The 13,851-nt window shown below is 38.4% G+C and overlaps 1 protein-coding gene across 1 annotated transcript in view; it reads right to left on the bottom strand.

The window, feature by feature from the left end:
* LOC150077154 (adenylate cyclase type 3-like) overlaps positions 1–13,851 on the bottom strand; it is a 99,748-nt gene that overhangs the window by 33,004 nt on the left and 52,893 nt on the right. The gene's annotated exons all lie outside the window — the stretch shown is intronic.

The following is a 13,851-nucleotide window of genomic DNA, read 5'->3' as shown; positions in this document are numbered from 1 at the left end:
ATAAAATCCTAAAACAACCAACCAACCAATCCAGTTTGTACAGCAATCTTTTATGTGCAACAGTATCAAAAGCCTTCCTGATATCCAAGTATATGATGTCAAAATTATTTTTTGCAACCAGTTCCTTGGTCACTGCATAATAATCAGATTGGTTAGACAAGACTGCACCTTGACATATGTATTTTGTGATTGCATGCCTCTTCAATTGGTCCTGCATTGCTTTTACAACTAGTGATTACATTATTTTTCCTGGAACAGATATTAAGCTAACAGGTCTGCAATTACTCATGTCACCTTTTGATCTCCCTTTATGAACTGGGGATATATTTGCACTTCTCCAGTCCGTAGAGATCTCCACTGAATATAAGAATGCTCTCATAATTATGTCTAAGGGTTTGCCTACCTCTTTTGCTGCCTCCCTTTAAATTAGATTCCAACTGCCCTAGGTGCCTTTTTTTATGTACATCCTCAAAAGTATCTCCTCCACTTAATTAATCTGTTTTAATTGATTTAAGAAATAAAAATAATAATAGAAAGTAAACTAAATACAAAGTTCGATAAAAAAAAATTTTGACCTTATGATTTTAATCTTATTAATGTTGTGGATAATTCTTTAGATCCCAGGTGAAATGATAATAAAAAGAGAGGGGAGAGGTAAGTTACAGTATTTTAGGTTTCCGATCTTTTTTTCAATTCTGCTATTAGTTCACACTTTCCCTATATATATCTTGTTCAAATTTTCAATCGTTAATAACATACTTTTTATTCATCCACTCAAGTTCAAATACATTTTTTTTAAACTTGTAGTGGATGACACTTGATGTTAATACAGTTTTTTCAAATATTAATTAATTAATTTTAGTTTTATATGGGCGAAAAAAATTTCTCTTATATAAGATATTTAGCAGGATATAAATTTAGGAATAAAATTGAAATCAACAGGCAGTAGCTCAATCGGTAAAATGCAAGGATTTCAGTGTTTTTCACGTGAAGGTGAAGAATGCGAGTTCAATTCTTGCGAAAATCAATAATTATTTGATAAATTTTTGAAGTCGAAAGTCGAAAGTTCGTTGTTGACCTAAGTAGGAATTGACTTTAAAAATTTTATTTTTATATTACTTGTTTATTGTGATTTTAACTTTATTAATAGACTCATCTTATTGATAATCTTATAAATATTTTTATTTATTAACTTAACTTTTATTACTAATAAATCCACCCACAGAACGACCAAGAACTTTGGCATATATTTTACATTCCATTATTAACTTCATCTCTGCTGGTATCTGCAATATGTATACTTTACACTGAGTGGACAGAAATCATGGGATACCTACCGAATAATGGGTAGGTCCACCTTTTGCCCGGATAAAGGCAGTCACATGGCGAGGCATTGAGTCCACTAGTTCACGAAAGCGTTCCACAGGTATTTCCATCTATGCTTGCTGCGCCACTGTCCATAATTCTATCGGCGCCTCCGTAGCCAGGTGGGCAGGAGCAGCAGTGCGAAGCACATGCTTCTTGATTAGACCGGGGTTCGAGCCCGTGACCACCAAATACGGAGCATGCGGAAAGGTCAGGGAATGACTACCGCATATACCCTTAGAAATATTGCCTTAGTTGCTAATCCTTCTAAAACCCAAATAACAAAACAAACAACAACATAATTCTATCGAATTCCTGAGTGGCGGATCGAAAGCTTGAACGGAGCTTTCCACAGCATACCAAAGATACTCCACAGGGTTCAAGTCCAATGAACGGGGAGGCCATTCTATGGTGGTAAAATCTGCAGAATGCTCTTCGAACCATGTTCTAGTCACCACGGCTCTGTATGGAGGCGTACTGTCCTGCTGGAAGAGTCCATTGCCCTGTGGGCGCACGATGAGCACGAAGGGATGCAGATAGTCTGCAAGGATGGACACGTAGCCTGGACCGTTCAGAGATGCGTCTACATGTACCAGAGGTCCCAACGTGCCACTTGAACATGCCCCAGACCATTACCGACCATCCACCTGCCTGAACAGTTCCTTGTTGATATGACGGTTGCATAGATTCGTGCGGTTTCCACCAGATACACACCCTCCCGTCCGCTTTAAATAACTGGAAACCGGACTCATCGGACCAGGAGACCTGTCTCCAATCATCCAAGGTCCTGTGCCGACGTTCTTTCGCCCAGTTGAGACGTAGAGTCCTGTGTCGTGGTGTAAGCAATGGGAAGGCGGCTCCCACAACCTATTGCGGCTAATGATCGTCTGATGGTCTTGGTGGAGACGTTTCTGGCAGCTCCCTCATTGAAGTCGGTGGCGATTTGTACCACTGTCGCTCTCCTGTTGGCTGAAATAATGCGGGACAGATGGCAACGGCCACGTTCATCCACCACCTTTCTCAGCCCACAGCGCTGTCTACGATGAGATGTTATTCAGGAAATGGCATTTCCAATACGCTCTTGATACCGTCGAATGGGGACAGTGCAATTTCTGTACCACCTCCACGATAGAGTGACCTGTGCGTCGGGCACCCACAATCATCCCTCTTTCAAAGTCAGTTAACTCACAACGTTTATCCATACTGACACATCGAATTACGTCTACGTGAATGCAGTGTACGTATATACCTGCCAAGCGGTGGGTTCCATTAGCTAGAGGGGTGACAGCATCGCGTTGCTAGGAACCTCATGAATTCTGCCCTTTCAGTGTATATACTGTAAAGCTCGACTTTCAATGTCTACTTATTATTATTGGTTGATTGTTGTTGGATTTTAGGAGCATCGGTGACTGAGGCCAAGTTGCTCCGTGTATATTGTTTGTAAATTGCGTGTGTTCGGAGGTCGATTTTCTGTTTCCGGGAGAAAAAGCGTGCTACCCTCGCCTGAGACCGCTAACTCACCACGTTTATTATTATTTTTATTATCAGAAAGTTATATGGGTAGATTTTTGATTTACGCTGTAACTATTTGCATTATTACTCTGCAGTTCTGTTAATATATATTTAAGTACCGATATACTGAAACTAAACTGTCATATTAGAGCCAACGAAAATTACCTCATCTGCCCATGCGTATTGTGACGAATAATTTGCATGTGTTCTTTGGTCGGTTTGGTTTTGCCTGTTTTGCTGGAGAAAAAAACCCGAGTTACCGGTGTGGGGGGGGGGGGAGAATTCTTGGAAAATTCTTTTTTTTTTACTTCGTGGCTGAGTTCTGTCTTGGGCGAGACCGATTGACTCAGCCACGTGTGAAAAAAAAGCCCATAAAGATTCCTTGTCATTGACGGGGTTTTAATTCGGGCCTTTTCCATCCGGTGTGATAAGGACAGTGATAAAGAAGTGGTTTCAAAGATTTTTTAAGGGAATTTTCGCATAAGATGAACCAACAAATAAGTGGTCGCCCATGAACAAGGCGAAACGACTAAAACATCAATGAAGTTAGTACTCTCATTCGATCACAACCGACTACTGACCATTGAAGGAATTACTGAGGAAACCTCTACATTCGGTTTGGTTCGGGCCATTTTGAGAGAATTTGGGTATGAAGGAGTGAGCTCAAATTTGTTTAACGCTTTCTCACTTGAGATGGACAGCATCGAGTAGTCATTTCATCTGAGTTGTAGTAGTAGTGGCATGTGATGCAAGAAAGCAAGTGTATGAGCTTATGCACCATCAGCCAAAAAAAATTACAAAACAATCCCCTCCAAATGTTTGTCCAGTTCCTCCTTAAATTTATTTAACCTACAAATTCCACAGTGACAGATGGAAGTTTGTTCCGGCAATTAACCACCTGCTGGCTAGGTGGGTAAAGTGCCTGCCTGGCAACCCAAAGGTCGCGGTCGAATCCCGCCTCGGGCATGGATCAGAATAAAAACTTTGGGAGATGCATTATGGCCACAGAAGCCGATGCGCCAACAACTAACAAAAAAAAAAAAAAAAAACACTCACAGGTGCCTAGTCTCCAGCTGGTGCAATTTGCAAGCCTCTCTTGGTAAGAGGATCCCTTCATTCCCCTGACTAATCTTGTTGCCCTTCTCTGTACACGTTCAAGCAAATCTACATCCTTCCTAAAATGAGGCCTCCAGACCTGTACGCAGTACTCAAGGCGTGGCTGACCATTGCCTTATACAGAGGGACAATCACCTCCTTTTCCCTGCTAGCAAAATTCCTATATATCATTGACAAAACCCCATGACCTGCCCTGTTCAGAAAACTTCATACCTGACTGCACAATTACTCCCAGGTCTTTTTCATTTTCTACCACCTTAAGTGTAGTACCACACAGTTGGTACGTTTCTCTGGGGGTTACTTCTATCCATATTCAGTACATTGCATTTGTCAATGTTAAATTTCAGTTGCCACTTCTCAGCCCATCTGCCCAAATTTTCTAGATCCTGTTGCAGTAGCACACTGCCATTGATGTCATTAACCACCCTGCAAACCTTTGTATCATCTGTAAACCTCGACACTAAGCCTGATATACCTTCTTCATATTTATCATTGATAAATATACAGGCCGCCTCCGTAGCCAGGTGGGCAGGAGCAGCAGTGCGTATCACACGCTTCTTGATTAGACCGGGGTTCGAGCCCGTGACCACCAAATACGGAGGATGCGGAAAGGTCAGGGAATGACCACCGCATATCCCCGGAGCAATATGGCCTTAGTTGCTAATGCCCCTAAAAACCAAATAAACAAACAACAAACAGATAAATATACAAAACAACAGTGGATCGAACTCTGTGGGACTCCACTAATAACATTTGTCGACGAAGTGCAGCACCTATTGATTACCACCCTCTGTCTTCTCCCACTCAACCATCCTTTTATCCATTGTAGCAACTTACTCTTAATACCATTCTGCTCCAATTTGTACAGTAGCCTTCCATGAGCAACAGTGTCAAAACTTTTCCTGAAATCCAAGTATATGATATCAAAATTATTTTTTGCATCCAGTTCCTTTGTAACCACATCATAATATCCTATCAGATTTGTCAGACAAGACTTTCCCTTAACAAACCCATGCTGTGTCTGAATTATTGCTGCAGTCTTGTCTAGATTATCCTGCAATGCATCTTTAACCAGTGACTCCATTATTTTACCCGGAACAGAAGTTAAACTAACTGGTCTGTAATTACTCGTGTCACCCTTCGAACCCCCTTTGTGAATTGGGGATACATTTGCATATCTCCAGTCTCTTGTTCGAGCAAGCTGTGTCGCAATTGCATTTTTAACAAAAATTTTAACAGATGAAGTGTTGGAAGTATGGACATTCCTGTCGTGCCGCACTCACCTTATTCTTCTTATTTGGCACCATGTGAAATTCGGGTATTCCCAAAATTAAACCAGGACATTTGAAAGGAAGATTTATGTCGACCCAGCAAATCAAATAACACGAGACGGACTGCCTTAAATGTATTCATAAAAACAACAACAAAAAAAAAAAAAAGACTTCCAAAAATGTTTTGATCGGTGGCAAGCACAGTGGAACAAAAATATTGTTGCAGGAGATTATATTGAAAAATGTTAACAGTGCACACATTTATCATTAAATACAAAGATAAAATTTTGCTAAAAATACGCCGATGAATTATTTCTCATAAATTGGTTTTATAAGGGAGCAATTTCAGGTAAATTAGTTTTATGGGGGGGGGATTTCACGTAAATTGGTTTTATTTCATCGCCGTGTTTTTAGCAAAATTTTATCTCTTGAAGTTTACTTTTACACTATAGCATACCTGACATAATATCTTCAGTCACTCTGAGTTTCGTGGGGGGGGGGGGGGTATTGGTCCATCCATGAGCGAAGAGTGAGGAACACATTTAATTTTAAATTGTTTTTTCAACTATTTTTAATCGATATTATTTGGAGAGTATGGTGTAGAAGACATTTTATGAAGCTGATGTAATCTCTTATACATTTTAAATATTGATAATATATAGGATTAATTGAGCCTTGTACCTCTTTGTTATATATTATTTATTTATTTTATTATTTTTTTTTTTGTCCTCGCTTTTTCCCATTATATATGTGGTCAGCGTTTTTATTGTTTTGTCATGCGAATTTTCTTTACGGCCGGATGCCCTTCTTGACGCCAACCCTCACCCTTTATCCGGGCTGGGGATATGCGGTGGTCATTCCCTGACCTTCCGCATCCTCCGTATTTGGTGGTTACTGGCTCGAACCCCGGTCTAATCAAGAAGCGTGTTCTACGCACTACTGCTCTTGCCCACCTGGCTACGGAGGCGCCTTTGTTATATATTAAATAAGTTAGGCTATTTCGAAAGATATATTTTGATAATTTTATTTGATTCCGAAACTTTTGCAGAAAGGCGTGTAAATTCTACAACTAGAGTAGCTTCCCCTCTCAAATAAGAAATACATGAAAGGGAACTAATGCGTTTAATTAATTGAAACAAAAATGCAGATATTTTTCTATATGTGTGCGCGCGCGCGCAGTGGCTTATCCAGGTATCATCATAGGGGGGGGGGGGCACGGCGACTAGGCTTTTGAGTTTTTTTAGAACACCTCCTGCGTTGTTTTTCTTTAATTTCAAATTTTTGGTAAGGGGGACATATTCTCCCTCTGAAACGAAGTGAAAGAAAAAGAAGGGCCCTAGCGGTCAAGGCCTAAATGGACATTATCACGTATTGAACGAAGGTCACTGATAAACGACAGACTACGCTCAAACCATAAATGGGAGGGATGGTCTCAAAACTTCTGGCCCAAAACCCAACTTGCAACTTTTACATAATAAAAGTAAATTGTCCCATTAAATAAAAGGACATTAAGAACTGAATCAAGGATAGTAGAATTTGAAAATGCTTTACTCCACGTATGTTGGGATGTCATCGGAATAGCAGAAGTCAAAGGAAAAACAGAATCAATCGTAGAGAGACAAAGTGGAAATGTATTGTATTGCAAGAACGACATTCCAGAGCAAAATGGCATCGGCTTCCTAGTACATAGGAGATGAAAGAACTACATCAAAGAATTTAGTGGTCTCGGACCGCATAGCTGTTTTTAAACTCCGTTTTAACAAAAATACCATACTAACATTTCAGATTTATGCAGCAACAAGCAGATGACAAAATGAAGATGACGAAATAGAGGAATTCTACGACCAACTAAATTCAGCTATAGACTATAAAGTATTTAAGGGCAAAGGCCTCATGCTACGAGGTAGAATGACTAATATGTAGGTTAGTGCAAATGCATTATTGTAACATAGCTATCTACCAAAGTAGTTAAATTAATTAATTAAATTGGCATCGTTTTGGTTATATCTCATATTGTAACTGCCTTTAAAACGAGTTGCCTTGATATTGTACTACCTCGAATAAACAACACTTCGCCAGTGGAGAAGGCTATCGTTAGAATTCAGCTATAAGCAACTTTGGAACAACCTGGACTTTTGTTATGGGACACTTCAATGCAAAATTGGGCCAAAGATCAGCAGGGAAAGAAGATATTTTAGGACGATATGGCTATGGAACAAGAAACTCTAGGGGAGAGAGAGAATGGTACAATTTGCATTAGGACAGAATCTCTCTGTGATGAACACTTACTACAAGAAGAGAATAAAAAGGCGTTGAACATGTCTATCACCTGATGGGAAAGCAAAAAACGAAATTGATTATGTATTAGCTACCGACAAGAGCATATTCGAGAATTAGAAAGTCATAAACCAATTCCAGTTTAGCACCGATCATCGCTTAATCTTAGCCACATTACGACTGAACACAAAGCTTTTAAGAAAAAAAAGGTTTACTAACAGAAAAACAAGTACCATCCATCTTAGTGATAACCAAGAAGACTATCTTCTTGAGCTGAATAACAGATTCACTCCACTTTCCTCTCTGGGTGACCTTGGAGTCCAAGAGCTGTGTGACACGATAGATGAAACAGTAGTTCAAGCTTCAGGAAAATTTAAAAAGTCAAATAATATTACCAAACTATCACAAGATATTAGAGATGTGATCAAGAAAAGAGAAATCCTCAAGACAAACAGATGTGCGAAACAGAATACATTGAAATGGACAAATTAACCAAAAGAACTATAAGAAACTTCATACGCAGAAGAAATGCTGAAAGGATACGAGATGCACTTGAAAATAATGCATCTACAAAATGGGCAATAAGAGGTGCTACACCAGGCAGAAAATAAATTCAATGCCTAGGAAACGAAAATGGCATTGCTCAAATAGGAAGAAAGGCAGTTATTGAAATAGCTACGAAATTTTACAAGCTGTACAGTGACGAGACTTCCAGTGCTGAGGCTGACACTCTCAAAAATTATCAGACAAAAGAAGCAAGAGATATTGAAGTCCTACCAATAACAGAGACGGGATTACAGAATTCGCTAAAGAATTTAAAAATCAATTAAAAGTCCGGGTCCAGATGGCATTACAGTGGAATTTTAAAGATATACTTTCATATTTAAAACTCCTCTACAATAAAATACTGCAAACAAACATCTTACCAGCACAGTAGCTAATGTCGCACATAATACTTCTCCACAAGAAAGGCAGTAAATGAGATATCGTCGATTACTGCCCTGTCAGCCTCATTTCATAAAATTATAAAGTATGTATTTATCAAATAATTCAAGAACGTATTTCCTGCTTGCTGGATGAGAATCAACATGTGGAACAAGCTGGATTCAGAAAAGGCTTTTCAGTGACTGATCACCTACACACTAAATACTAATACACTAAATACTACATACTAAATCAAATAATAGAGAAGTACCAGGAATACAAGATACTTTACCTGGCTGACTCATCGGTTACATTGATTACACCAAAGCTTTTGACTCCGTGAACTACAGCGTACTCTTCGAGGCCCTACAGCAACAGGATATCCCGACAGAATACATGACCTACTACAGCAAATCTATGAGAGCTCAGCTCAAATAAAATTGGATAGATTGGGAGAGAAATTCCAGATCAAAAGAGGAGTTAAACAAGGCGACCCAATCTCACCGAAACTATTTACAACTACACTAGAGTATATTTTCAGAAACCTAAACTGGGAAAATAGAGGAATTAATATCTTGGGAAAGAAACTAGGCCATTCAAGATTCGCCGACAATATTGTTTCGTTCTTAGAAGACGCACGGGAATTGCAAGAAATGCTAGATGAATTAAAGAAGGAAACTGCAACTGCTTAGACATAAATCTTGAAAAGACAAAAATCATGACAAATTACCAACAATATCCCATTATAGGTTCCCTGACAAAAGCTCACACGAAAAAAGCCCACATGAAAATTCCTCACAGAAAAAACCCCACTGTCATAAATGCTCACATGAAAAATACCCACACGAAAATTGCTTACACGGAAGAATGCTCATAATATTTTTACTTAAAAAAAAATTATTTCATATTTTAAAAGGCAACAAAATTTTGAATTTATATATTTTCTTTCTACTTCTATACGATGTATTTTAATATAACTTTTTGATTTTAATATAAAGTAGAATATTTGGATGTAAATGTTTGTAAGGGAAATTACAGGAAATAAAATGCTCTTGTTTTATTGCAACTAAAGCCTTTTATTTTATTTATAAAAATACAGTAGGCCCTCAATTTAACGGACAAAACATTTCTGTCCTAAAGGAAAAATTTAGAACCTATTTATATCTGATAGCGTCGCACATCAGGCAGCACATCTGCCTGATGTGCGATGCTATTAGACAGATGTCCTGAAAATTCCTTCTAATGAAATAAAGGCTGTTTTACTTCTAGATAATGCGCCTGCTCACCCTAATGCTGGGAGGTTAGTTAGCAGGAATGGAAGAATTACCGGTAAATGTGTTTTTCTGCTTCCTAACACTACTTCACTGATACAGCCGATGAATCAGGGTGTAATCGTTGCATGTAAGAGGTTGTATAAGAAGTTTTTGGAAGAGGTGATGGTTCTTTTGGAAGAAACAGAAGACGCAGAAGAAGATACAAGAGGCACCAGGACACTGCAAAATTACATGCATACAACATCAGATCTGCTATCTTCAACTTAGCAGCTGCGTGGAAAGATATGAAGGTTGCTGCTACCTCGGCCAGTGCTTGGAAGAAGTCATGGTAGTAGAACCTGAAATGGATTTTGCGGGAGTTGAGGCGTCTAATTTTCGGGACACTCTTCTGAGGACCGGAAACAAAAATGCAACTGAGAATGATGTGGAACAGTGGTTCTAAAATGATGAAGGTGATCCGGACTATCAATTTTGTGTGTGGGAGAGATTGCGGAAAATGTTCTTCATGGAGAACAAGAGGACGATGATGATGACGACGACAAATAATCAGTTGGACCTCATCCTAAATTTTCTGTTATAAGACAACATGGATGACATCATACATTATATTGAATCATCATCAAACCCTGATGTGCTTCCCTATTATGAACATTTTAGAGAATTTCGATCTACAGTAACAAGGAAGCAGCACCACGCTGTAAGGCAACTGAAGCTTGTGATTTCTTCAAGACCACTTCAACTGGACCTGTTTCACCAGAACCCTTTACCAGTAAGGAATTAACACCTCTCCCTCCATATGACAGTTGTTTCTGACTCTGAAAATTGTGATTCTTTCAATTAAGTTAATATTAATATTGAATATTATGTATTTTTTTAACATTTTTGTGTTTTTTATTCAATGGAGTTTACGAATTTTAAAGTATTTTTCCCCCCTCTAAAATGGATTTAAATGAAAAAAAAAACTAATGTTCACATTGAAAACAACTTTGTGTGAGCTTTAAGGAAAAAAAAGTGGTGGAAACACTCCATTAGTTACATTTTATAGTGTTTAATTAAAATAAAGTTTGGTTCCTGTCGTAAATGTAATTTTATATTTTAACAGATGTTTTAGTGGCGTGTATAAATTACTCAGTATACATTATAATAATATTTTATACATTATAACATTTTAACACACCCTGTATATTGTAAGCTCGTTATTAATATATGTTTTTAAAATACATTCGATTTAACAGACTTTCGGCAATAGCGGACACCGCTTCCTCCAATTAGTCCGTTAAATCGAGTCCGTTATCTTACAAAGTGAACAGTAAACCCTTTTTGGTTTTTTATCAACAAACTACTAATTCAGACATATTTCAGTGATTTATTTATTTGTCAAGGATTTGAATAGAATTTTCATTACTGCGTAAGTTAGCCAATCTCTGCAAGTATTTCAGTTTTTCTTCTACCTGCTCATATTCCTGCACAAAGCTGACAACAAAGTCATGCAGTGCATCATATCTTCTCGTTTTTACCTCTAGACGGACCTGCCTGTGCATTAGCCAGTATCAACCTGTGGCAAGCCATGTCCCTCTTCAATCCATCAAACAAAAACCACACGCTGGGATGACTGTATTGGAATAGGGAATGAATTAAATGCATTGTGAAATCCCTCACAGTAGTTTGTAGTTTTAGGCGACCGTTCAAGAGTTGCATCATGATGATTCCATATTCTTATTGGAAACTGGAGATCTCTACCTGCTGCATCCTCATGTCATTCAGTTATGAAGACAAAATATGGCAGAATAGTACAACAACCAACCGAACATTGATTCCTGTCTTCAAAAAGCAGAAGCCAACGTTGCCAGGAGCAAAATGAGGCAATATATGAGAGTAGTTAGTTCTGCTCCTCGCAATGTGATGGGGAATGTGTTGTCAGAGTTCAGTAACGATGTACTGGCCCATATGCCCAAACAGTCATCCCTTGAGAGAAATCTTCTCAATCACAGAAAAGAAGGTTATTTGCCTAATCCAACAACAATAAATTTTGACATTCCCGAGAAGTACCGTCAACTGATACTTCATAATTCAGGTGTGGATGATCCAGACAATTCTGGTTTTAGTGATAAAGAACTCTTGGTTGAATTGAACAGAGATACAGTTTATGGAGATGGCACCTTTGATAAAGTTCCAAACATGTTTTACCAACTGTATACGGGGCATACCATGGTGGGTAACTCATATCCGCCATGTATTTACATTTTGTTACAGAAAAAGAACTTGGATACTTATAATAGAATGTTTGAAATCATGAAGCCATTGGTTCCAAATCTAGTGCCTCAAAAGGTTTTAGTGGATTTTGAGAAGGCTTGCATGAATGCAGTGAGGATTGCCTTTCCACACGCTGAGGTCAAAGGGTGCTATTTCCATCTGTGCCAGAGTCTCATCAGGAAACTCAATGTTGGCTTGAAGACTAAATTTGAAACTGATATAAATATAAAACTCAAGCTGAAGTCTCTTGTTGCATTAACCTTTGTCCCAGTCCATGATATGAGGGGTATCTTTGATGAGCTTGCCGCCACATTGCCAGACGAAGATAGCTATAATGAGGTGTTCACATACTTCTTTTCCACTTACATTGAGGGTGCAGCAGGTAGAGATCTCCAGTTTCCAATAAGAATATGGAATCATCATGATGAACGGTCGCCTAAACCTACAAGTTGCTGTGAGGGATTTCACGATGCACTTAATTCCCTATTCCACTGCCGTAATCCCAGCGTGTGGTTTTTGTTTGATGGACTGAAGAGGGACCTGGCTTACCACAGATTGATACTGGCTAAATGCACAGGCATTTAGCACTGCACATTTAGCATGCACTGCACGACTTGGTTGCCAATTTTGTGCAGAAATATGAGCAGGTAGAAGACAAACTGAAATACTTGCAGAGATTGGCTAACTTACGGTAATGAAAATTCTATTCAAATCCTTGACAAATAAATAAATCACTGAAATATGAAAAAAAGTGTTGACTGTTCACTTTGTAAGACAGAGAAAAAATAATTTATTTTTATAGATAAAATAAAAGGCTTTAGTTGCAATAAAGCCAGAGCAATTTTATTTCCCGTAATTTTCCTTACAAACATTTGCATCCAAATATTCTATTTTATGTTAAAATCTAAAGTTTTATATCAAATGTTATATTAAAATACCTCGTATAGAATTAGAAATAAAATATATAAATTCGTTTTGAAATATGAAATTATTTGTTTTTTGTAGACTAAAAATAATGAGCATTTTTCTGTGTGAGCATTTATCCGTGTGAGCAGTTTTCCGTGTGGGTATTTTTCATGTGAGCATTTGACAGTGGGTTTTTTCTGTGCAGAATTTTCGTGTGGACTGTTTTCATGTGAGCATTTATCTGGTCATGTCCATTGTAAATCTCGACGACACACCTCTCGAATTTGTTAATTAATTCACGTATCTTAGAGCAAATTCGATCTTTTCACGATCGCCAGACACATGAGACTAATATGAGGTTGAAAAACGGCTGGGGGACTATATGAAGCTGGAAACATTGCTGGGGGACTATATGAAGCTGGAAACATTGCCGGTTTGTCTAAAAAAAAGCTCTTAAATACGTGTATAAATCCTATATTTACCTACGGAGCATAAACCTGATCCCTTATTAAAGTGCAGGAAAGAAACTTACAAGTAGGACAACGAGCAATTAAAAGAAGCATGTTGGGCCTGTCATGCAAAGATAGAGTTAGAAATGAGGAATTACGTAAAATAACTGGTAAAAGGACGTTATAGTGTAAGAAAAACATCTAAAGTGGAATGCGCCTCCGTAGCCAGGTGGGAAGAAGCAACAGTGCGTAGCACACGCTTCTTGATTAGACCGGGGTTCGAGCCCGTCACCACCAAATACGGAGGATGCGGAAAGGTCAGGGAATGACCACTGCATATTCCGGAGCAATATGGCCTTAGTTGCTAATGCTCCTAAAAACCAAATAACAAACATCTAAAGTGGAAATGGGCAGGTCATATTATAAGAAAAGGAGATAATAGATGGAGTAAAGCTGCAACTGAGTAGATACTACTGGAAGGACATAGAAACAGAGGTGGACGTA

The sequence above is a fragment of the Mastigoproctus giganteus genome, chromosome 12 (assembly GCF_048544385.1).
Source record: "Mastigoproctus giganteus isolate SK-2022 chromosome 12, ASM4854438v1, whole genome shotgun sequence".
Lineage (NCBI taxonomy): Eukaryota > Metazoa > Arthropoda > Arachnida > Uropygi > Thelyphonidae > Mastigoproctus > Mastigoproctus giganteus.
This window is presented reverse-complemented; position numbering and strand designations above follow the sequence as displayed.